Genomic DNA, 8,966 nt, shown 5'->3' on the forward strand with positions numbered 1-8,966 from the left:
CATGCCTAATATACAGGGTTCCCATATACCACCTTATTATTAACCCCTTGCATTGGTGTGGAACATTTGTTACAATCAATGATAACACATTTTTATAAATGTACTATTAAGTATAATCCATGGTTTAATTTAGGGTTCACTGTGTAGTGCAGTTTCCTGGATTGTTTTAAAAAATTGTTTATTCTTTTGACATATATACAACCTAACATTTCCCCTTTTATTCACATGCAGTGCTGTTAATTACGTTCACAATGTTGTGTGAAAAAAATATGGAACACTTCACAAATTTGTGTGTCATCCTTGCGCAGGGGCTGTACTAATCTTCTCTGTATCGTTGCAATTTTAGTATATGTGCTGCCGAAGTGAGCACCTGTATAATATTTTGGTTTTCTCCCTTGTGAGTATTCTTTATGAATTTTGATCCTGTGGCTAAAGCAATATTAAATTTAAGAGCTCAGAATTTTATGTCGTGAGCTTAAGCTTGATGGCCAGGACCAATGAATTGACCCTTCCTGTGGTTTTTGGTTTCTATCACATGCAAATCTTGGTGTTCCAGGGACTGGGTCTTCTCGTTCCCCAGCCCTTTAAACTGTTCTCCACTCTCAACTTGTCCTCAAAGATTGCTGAATGGATAAATTCGGCAGCTTCTCAATTTCTGTTCTTGAAATTCCAGACTAGGTATCTTACTATGCTTTTTTAAATAGTTCTCCCAGCTCTTTCAAATTTTTACTTGGTTTGCCTCCTTTTCTGGCTCTTCACCTTTTCTCATCTCCAGTTTGCTCTGTGGGGAGTTTTTGCATGTTAAATGGCTTTCTTCACCCAGGATTAAGGCATATTTCAGGATCATCATGGGCAACCATTTCTGGAAGTTCAAGTTCCAGAAATGTTACACGAAGACCAAGGGTATTCACCATGACAATGGGCTAAGTGAAAATAAGTTTCTGGTTTGGGGTTTGATTGCTTTAAGATATCTTTAAATATACATTCATTCTCTGTTTTTAGAAATGATTTGCAAGCCTCTGTTTGGACTTGGATACCAGGGAGGAGGCCCTGCCACAGGCTCAGGGCATTAAATTAGATTAAATCGAATTAAGTTAAATTAAATTCAACTATATCCTATGCTACTTCATTTACTCACATTGGGTATTACATGATTCTGTAGCTGAATCTACAAAGTTAAAGACGGCCAACAGATGGCTGGCAGGGGCCTGGAGCAGGCAGAATGTTCTGGGAGATGTGGTCTATATCTTTCTGCAACTCGGGCTGGCTTCACGGTGCTAAGTTCACCATCATACGAACTGCATCATTTCAGGAGGAAACAAAGAACAGGAAACCCCGATCAGGGACATTAAAAGCACACCCTTTGTGTGGCCTCATCTCCTTCTGCACACTTCCTTCATCTGCTCTTCCATCGTGGAGGCCCCCTCCCTACATGCGCTGACCCCTTGCCCACACCCTCATCCTCCCAGTCCCCAGAAGGGCCCTGGAGCCCAGAAAACACAGCAGCCAAGGGTCCCTGGCAACCAAAGGTGCCCTGTCTTTTACATCGGGGAGGAAGAAACAACCAACCTGAGGTCCTTAAACTATAGACACAGACTCATTTCCTCTGCTAGAAACTTCTCAAAATCCTTTCCCCCTTCCAGATTCTGACTAAAAGCAGCAATGCCAAGCATGGATTTGAATCCATCCAGGTCATTTATGTTCCAATGGGGATTGGGCCGGTGAACGCGCAGTGTGTCTGCTGTCTAAAACGTCGGACACGGAAACATGAGGCTCCCAGCCTCAGAGAGAGCAGGAATGTTCGCGTCTCCCGTTCCTCCCCGTCTGTTTGGGGTCCCAAGACGGCGCGCCTGCCTGCTTCTTCACTGCCTGCACTGGGTCTCCTGCCCCCCTGGCTCCTTCATTCCTCCCTCACTGCCTTGGAAGCCAGCCCCCAAAGGCAGCCAGCCCCCACTGATTCCTCGCTGGCCTTTATATGCAGGAATCCTGAGTAACCCGAAAGGAATCCCTAATTCCTGATCCTAAACACCACCATCATTTACCCACGATCCACTTGGTACCCAAATTAGCCAGTGAGACGTCTTAGGCAATTTTAAGCCATAATTGCCTCAGTTCTCCTCTATTTCGAGCTTAAGACACATAACAGTTAAGAAAGAAGGCAAATTTTGCCGGGTGCTTTGTGCAACAGTCTCACCACTTTACATCCCATCTGGATGGATGAATGCAATTTACGAATGCTTCATCAAGGATTTCAGCTGAAACTGCTAGACCAGTCCTGGTCTGTAATCGGAAACACACACACACAAACACACACACACACACAAATGAATGGTATTCAGCTAAGATTTCAATGCCGTCTCACTTTTCTTTAAAAGAATGTCAAACTAGGGAACGATTCTCTGTCACAAAGCAGGATGAGCTGTCAGGTGGAGACAAATGAGGATTACAGAGCTACTTATTTGGCACAACTGCCTAGAAGTGAACCCAAAAGGATTCTGCAATGTTAAGCAGGCAGAGGCATTCTTTTAAGAACACCAAGTGCCCAAGTTACAAAACCCCAAAGAAACTATTCTTCTACACTTGCAGATGGGGCGATTTATCTCTTTTCTCAGCTGGAGGGTTTGTGAGGAGTCTGGCAGAAGGAAATAACTCAATATGCAAATCTTTAGCCCTTGGTAGAGGGAGGAAGTCTATTTGAAGCAACGCTGGGTTGAGGAAGTAGAAATACTTGAAGATGCATTTTTCACAGGGGATTAGTGAACTGATCAAGACATTTAGGGAGAACATGGCCACCTCAAGTTTTTTTTTTTTTCCCCCACTAGAGGTTATCTACAAAGACCACAGGAAATGCTTAAGCAAATTTAAAGGCTATTTCTCAAGAGTTATTAGGATAAGTATAGTAACTTAGAGAGTTGGTATCTAACAAATGAGGGCCTGACCCCACTCCCACCCCCAACACCCTACTCCACCCTATTAAGTAAACTGGCTAACAAATAATAATAATAATAATAATAATACTGCTTAATAATGCAAGTAAGTATGGCAGAAGTTTTTTTAATGCTCATTCTTCTATTTCTCTCATTCAGAACTAACTCACAAAGGCACCACATAGATTCACAGATGGACAGAGGGACAGACAGATGGTGGATATGTGATAAGCAAGTGGAGCAAAATGGCAATGGTGGGATCTTGGTGGTGGGAATGAGTGTTCTCTAGAAAACATTCTTTCAGCTTTGCTGTAGCTTTGAAAATTTTAATAATGAAATGTTAGGAAAAAAAAACTGCCACTCATTTTGAAAACTTCTAGAAATCTAATCTGTGACTCTTGTGCTAATGACTGGAAGCACCCACACTCTGTAACCTGCAGTAGTGATTTAGACTCGACTAGTCAAACCTGGCTAATGTCTCAAATGCGGCTGGTAGTACAGGAGACGGAGGCTTCAGGGCCAATAGTCCCAGAGAGGTTTGCTCCATATTCACTTACATTTCAGCATTTTCTCCAATGTTTAGACTCTGGGCAAAAGTTTTCACTTGAACACAGTGGCAAATTTTAGGCTCTGGCTGTTTAAGAATAAAGGAAAGCATTCATCTCTTCCAGAAAACCTTCTCAGATTTGCCCCCCCCCCCCCCATAAATGGCCCTCTTCGGTGCTCCCCTCTTTGGAGATGCTATCACGGCCCTTCTCATGGGTTCCTGAGGAGTCTCTCCAACTGGATTATAACTGGATTATAATTCCCTCAAGGGCAAGGGCAGTACTGGTTCTCTTTCCTTTTCTAGTGCTCGGAGCCATGGCTGGGCCCTCAATAAATGCTGCATTTGTCTATATGTGGATCAATGTGGTGTATACAGGTAGAGCCTCAGGCTCAGACCCTAGCATCAAACAGCAACCTCAACATGCCCAGTCCTGAGAACAACACATCTGCTTAGAGCAGAGGTGCCCACACCGGCTTGCCCCGTGGAAACACCCAGGGAGTTCCAAAGCACACTGCTGTCTCCATCCAAGTATCTCATTAAACTGATCTGGGATGCAGGCAGAGGAATGTGCCATAATAGGAATGGGCACTAGGGATAGGAATAGGTAGTAGGAATGGGCAGTCACCCCGAGAACCCCTGGGTTCGGGCTTTGCTGGCTACCAGGTAGTTTTGCTTTCACTCACTTTCTTCCATTTGATTCTCAGGCAGAAGATTGTCAGCTCACCCAGTGGTTCTCAGTGGCAGGCGATTTTGCCCCTCAGGGGACAACTGGCACTGTCTGAAGACATTGCTGATTGTCACAACTCATGGGGTGGGGGTGGGGGGTGCTTCTGGCATCTAGTGAGCAGGGGCAAGGGATGCTGCTGAACATCCTACAGTGCACAGGGCAGCCCCCTGCAGCAAAGAATGATCCGGCCCCAAAGGTCACCAGTGCAGAGATGGAGCCATCCTGGTCTATGGTTCGATGAGCCAGGCTTTGTAGTCAAAGTAGTTCACTGCATTTCCTCCATGAGTGCTGTGCCCATGCCCCAAATAAGACAGAAAACTGCACAACTCTTTAGTCCAAAGTACATCGTCACCAGCTTTTGATGTTACAGGTTGGACTGGCTCCAGCGACAGAGGTAACTGACACTCCGTGAATGTACCTTTTTGTGCCAGGCACTTTATATACAGAGAGCCATGTGCTGCTCCCAATAGTCTTGAGAGATAGATGTTCAAAATGAGAAAATGAAAGTCATCACACAAGCTCACACATTTAACAAAAGAGTCTGAGGGCTTGGCTCCAAGTTTTATATTGAAGATAAGAAGTTGCCTCTGCCCCTAATAGGTCTGTGTTGTTTTAATTTAAATTAATAATCGCCCATGTTTCTCAAACCTCCTTGCATGAGAAACGCAGGCCTAAAACATTCTTCATCTTCCTGGCTGTTGGGGAAGGAAATCGATGTGCCATCTCAGCCTCATCATTAGTAAGGCATACCGATGCCCTCCCCCCAGTCGCCCCCTCCTTCACCCTACCAGCAACCCATCAAATGCCTTTTAAAGCATAAATCACTTTTGCATTATCAGTGCCATTGCTTATTTTTGTTGTCATGGATAATTGAGACGACTGTGTGCAAATAGCAAGTTCTGAATAATCCAACAGCAGGTCTATTAATATAGTATTAAATGTCACAGTTAAAATAGAAGGTACCTTATTTATCTCTGTGCTGCTGGGCCTAGCACAATTCCTGCCATAAGATTTGCGCCTCAGAAACGTTTGCTGGGTGAACCAATGAAGCAATTGGATGACTCAGAGTAAGAAGCAACACATTTGAGTGACTTGGAGAGTGGAAAATGTAGAAAGTTTTCGTTTGCAATCATTGGCTTCTCTAGTGGTAGCCAAAAGAGGTGATGGCTGGTTTTCATTTTATTACTAAAGCACGAATAGAGCATATCAGCATTTATTTCATCACCCTTATGCCACCAACAGTGTCACAAAATATTTTATATCATATGAACCAATATAATCCCAATAGTCCCATCAACATTTGTTTTCTTATTGGCAGACATTCATTATATTTTTCTTTAAAAGAAGAATGCACAGCTTAAAGTAGGAAATCATTTACATGATTCAATTTCTTAATAACTTCTGCACTGACAAGATCACCATCTGATAAATATCCCCCTGGCTGAGTTCTCCATGAGGCACAGGGCCGAGGGCCCAGGATACTTTTAGGGGCCCACAAAACTATTTCAATTTCTTTTAAAGTCAGAAGGAAAAAACACATGAATATAGTCCAGCCTGGATTATTCTCGTCTTTGTACCAACACAGTTGTAAAATATAGTTTTAAATATTTTTGGGGGGGTGGAGGAAGGGCCCACAAAGGGAAATGTGTCTATGGCCCATGAAAGTGGCAAGAGACCACCTGGCTGACCCTCTCTACATTATGCTGCTCTACTCTGGTCCAAAACTAAAGGCCGTGGTTCTTGGCATCTGATTTCAATCTTTCTCTGAGCTTCTTTGATCATTCAAATGATTTTGGGGGTCTTTCTGTTCTGAAAGCTGAAAGGCCTACTAGAATTCCTAATTACCTAGTATACCCCTCATTGCCCACCGAATTCTAAGTGCCACTTTTACTATTTTAATGCAAAGCCAGTCACCACTTTTGACTCTCACCAGGGTGTTTTTTTCCTGCCCATTCTAGAAACAAACCAAAACCGAAGCTAAACACACCTCCATCCTTTGCACAGGCCTCATGTCAAGAATGTCAGGCTCATTCTTGAGCAGAAACGACTGCTTCAGTGCTGTTTCTGAAAACTTGGAGAGGGAGGGGAAAAAGGAAATATTTTTTGTTTCTGCCTCCATCCTATTTCAGTGTGAACTAAAGTGAATAGCCCGTGGTCAGTCTGGCTAGGTGGGTTGCAAGAAAGGGTGAGGTTACTAGAAGCTCACACTCACACAGTTTCCTGTTTTTGAAGATATATTTCAACAATATCACTAAAGGCGTCAAAGACAAAAATGGCTGCTTGCCAGGGCCAGACAAGCTGCAAGGACCTTGGTTTGCTTTATTGTTTGATGCTGAGGGGTCACGGCCCCTCTCCATTGTGTTCCTCTTTTTATATCCCTGCTATTTTTTTGTTTTGTTTTGTTTTGTTTTGCTATTAAGATTCCTGCTGAAAATTAAAATAAGCTCCCTAATTTCCTCTTTGTTGATCTGAGCAACTAATTATAGAGAAATTTAGCAAAGCCACACTAGGGTCTTTTTTGTATTCAGTTCAAAGGAACATGTATTGAACCGATATGAAATGCAACATGTTTAAGAAATGTCCCTCCCACAATTAGGAATTCTATTTCCTCTGCCACCCCAGGTTTGATGCCATGCGGAGTTTCTCCCAGACTGGGAATGCATCTAGTTTCCTACAATTATGCAATCCATGAAAGCATTGTAGTAGGCTTTTTCTGAAGCTCAGAATCTTCTTAGAAAGTGGTGGGTAGCAGAGTGACGGCCGCAGCTAACAGAACATTTGCTTCCTTTCCTGCACTAAGATAGCCTTGCTGCTTGCCAAGGACATGCTACTGGGCTGGGCTGGGCTGGGACTTTAGTCACGAGCTCTTCCAAACACTCAGAATAAACAGCAGCGACATCATAATCCTGGCCCACCAGCTTCTGGGTCTGAGTTGCACTGTAATCAGCTGCAGCCTCAGTGGCTTCGCCCTCAAAGCTGGGGGTAGTTGACTCCACATCAGGAAAGAAATTCCAGGCTGGGGTGGGGAAAGCCATAGCCTGGGCAAATAGGGCAGAGAAGACCCACTGGAGCGTATTTTTTAAGGTGGCAGTTGGCTGCACACAAAAGCAGTGGAACAATCGTTTTGGAAAAGGAAAGATACCTGTACAAATTTTTCAACCAATGTTTGTAAATTCGACATGAAAATTCCTCCCCTTTGTGCTATACGGATAGCCTTCTTTTGCAGTGCTTGTAGACATTTGAACATGCAAAGAAGCCTCATAGGTACAATAGTCTACTTCCCCAGCCTACTCGTCTCTGCTTGGCCAGTCTGCCCCACACATTCCCCCACAGGCTTTTTAAATTATGGCCCTAGCCCCGGTAGTCCGTGTAGCCCTTGCAGCCGGTGTAATCCAGTTCCAAGGCCAAAGCCACACTCCACGGCTGCCCAGCATGTCATTTTCGCTTGCACTCACAACTTTGGCTTTGGTAAGGTTGAAAATCCTTCCAAGTGATAGCCAAGAGGGATGGATTTTCCAGGGGTGGGCCTGTTGGACCACTCAGAGGGTCATGCTAGATTCTGATTCCATCACTCAGATGCAGAATGCCTGTAGGGTGGCTGTGGAAGGATTGGAGGACTCATGGACGAGAGGGGCTCCCAAAGATTACTTTGTGTGAATTCAAACCGCTGAAAAAACTCTGAAATTGACCCACTGACCTGAGCTTTGGGTTGAGACCCACACAGCCAGCACAGACTTGAATGGTTTGGCCTCAGGCCACTGCAATTGAAAATTAGACTCTCGTGGAAGGCAAGAGTTTCTGGAATCTTCTTGGGACATGGGAGCTTTAGGCCTGGAGTGCCTTAAAGGTTTCCTTTAGGGACCCTTTTGGATATGGTGACCACATTGTCTGAGTTAAATTCAGGAGGCCTGGACAAATATCCACAGGATATTGAAGTGGTGCTACTGCCTTGGAGCCAAGATGCATTTCCCAGATCACATGACACTTCTGTACTTCACCACTCCTGAATCTCCTATGAAAGAAAAGTGTTATTAGGCCTGGTCATCCCTGTCTAGGGTGACTCCCAAGATCTGAAGGCCTCAGAAACCAGATCCTAGGCCCGTGATGTCATCCAGGCAGCTTACAAGGGAAGACAGACCTCTATTTCCATCTTCACTTAGGATAAAGGCTTTCAACTCTGTGTGGCAAAGAGGGCCAGCTACCTCTGCCATTTGGTGACAAAATCTGAGAGTCCTTGAGTGGAAATAGGACAATTGCCATAGTTATGGTGACTACACCCCTCACTCCAGTAATATTTTAGTTAAGTAAGTTTTCTGTATTCACTGAAGGCTGCCCCAGAATTATTTTTAAGGTGCTTTATTCAAATAATCAATCACTAGTCTGTTTGACTTTCTCAGTGCTTCGTATTGAACTGTCTCTGAATCACCACTTCCTTCTGTTCAGATATCAGGTGAGTCGTGAGTGATCCATGCACATATTTAAACTCTAAACACAGATGAATCAATCAAAACAAAAGCAACTGAGACACAGAGGTAATCTTTGGCTTTGAGTATTCACCATAGCCATTGCCAAGATAATCTTAAAATATCATAAAATCAAAAGGTTCTAGCTTAATCCCATAAATCAGAATTATAGTGCCTTTTGAATCCGTATTGCTCCAAATCAGCAAACTGCATTCATCGCACTAATTATGAGTAATCATTACTCATTCAGAAGAGTTTCCTCAATATTCCACAGACCTGTACTTAAGATGCAAATCAGTGTT

At 43.8% G+C, this 8,966-nt stretch overlaps 1 non-coding gene across 1 annotated transcript; it reads right to left on the reverse strand.

Moving 5' to 3' along the window:
* Positions 1-263: 263 nt before the first annotated feature.
* LOC119523920 lies at positions 264-370 on the reverse strand. Its single transcript, XR_005214721.1, has one exon. It is a non-coding gene; the product is annotated as a U6 spliceosomal RNA (small nuclear RNA).
* Positions 371-8,966: the final 8,596 nt, after the last annotated feature.

The sequence above is a fragment of the Choloepus didactylus genome, chromosome X, assembly GCF_015220235.1.
Source record: "Choloepus didactylus isolate mChoDid1 chromosome X, mChoDid1.pri, whole genome shotgun sequence".
Classification (NCBI taxonomy): Eukaryota; Metazoa; Chordata; class Mammalia; order Pilosa; family Megalonychidae; genus Choloepus; species Choloepus didactylus.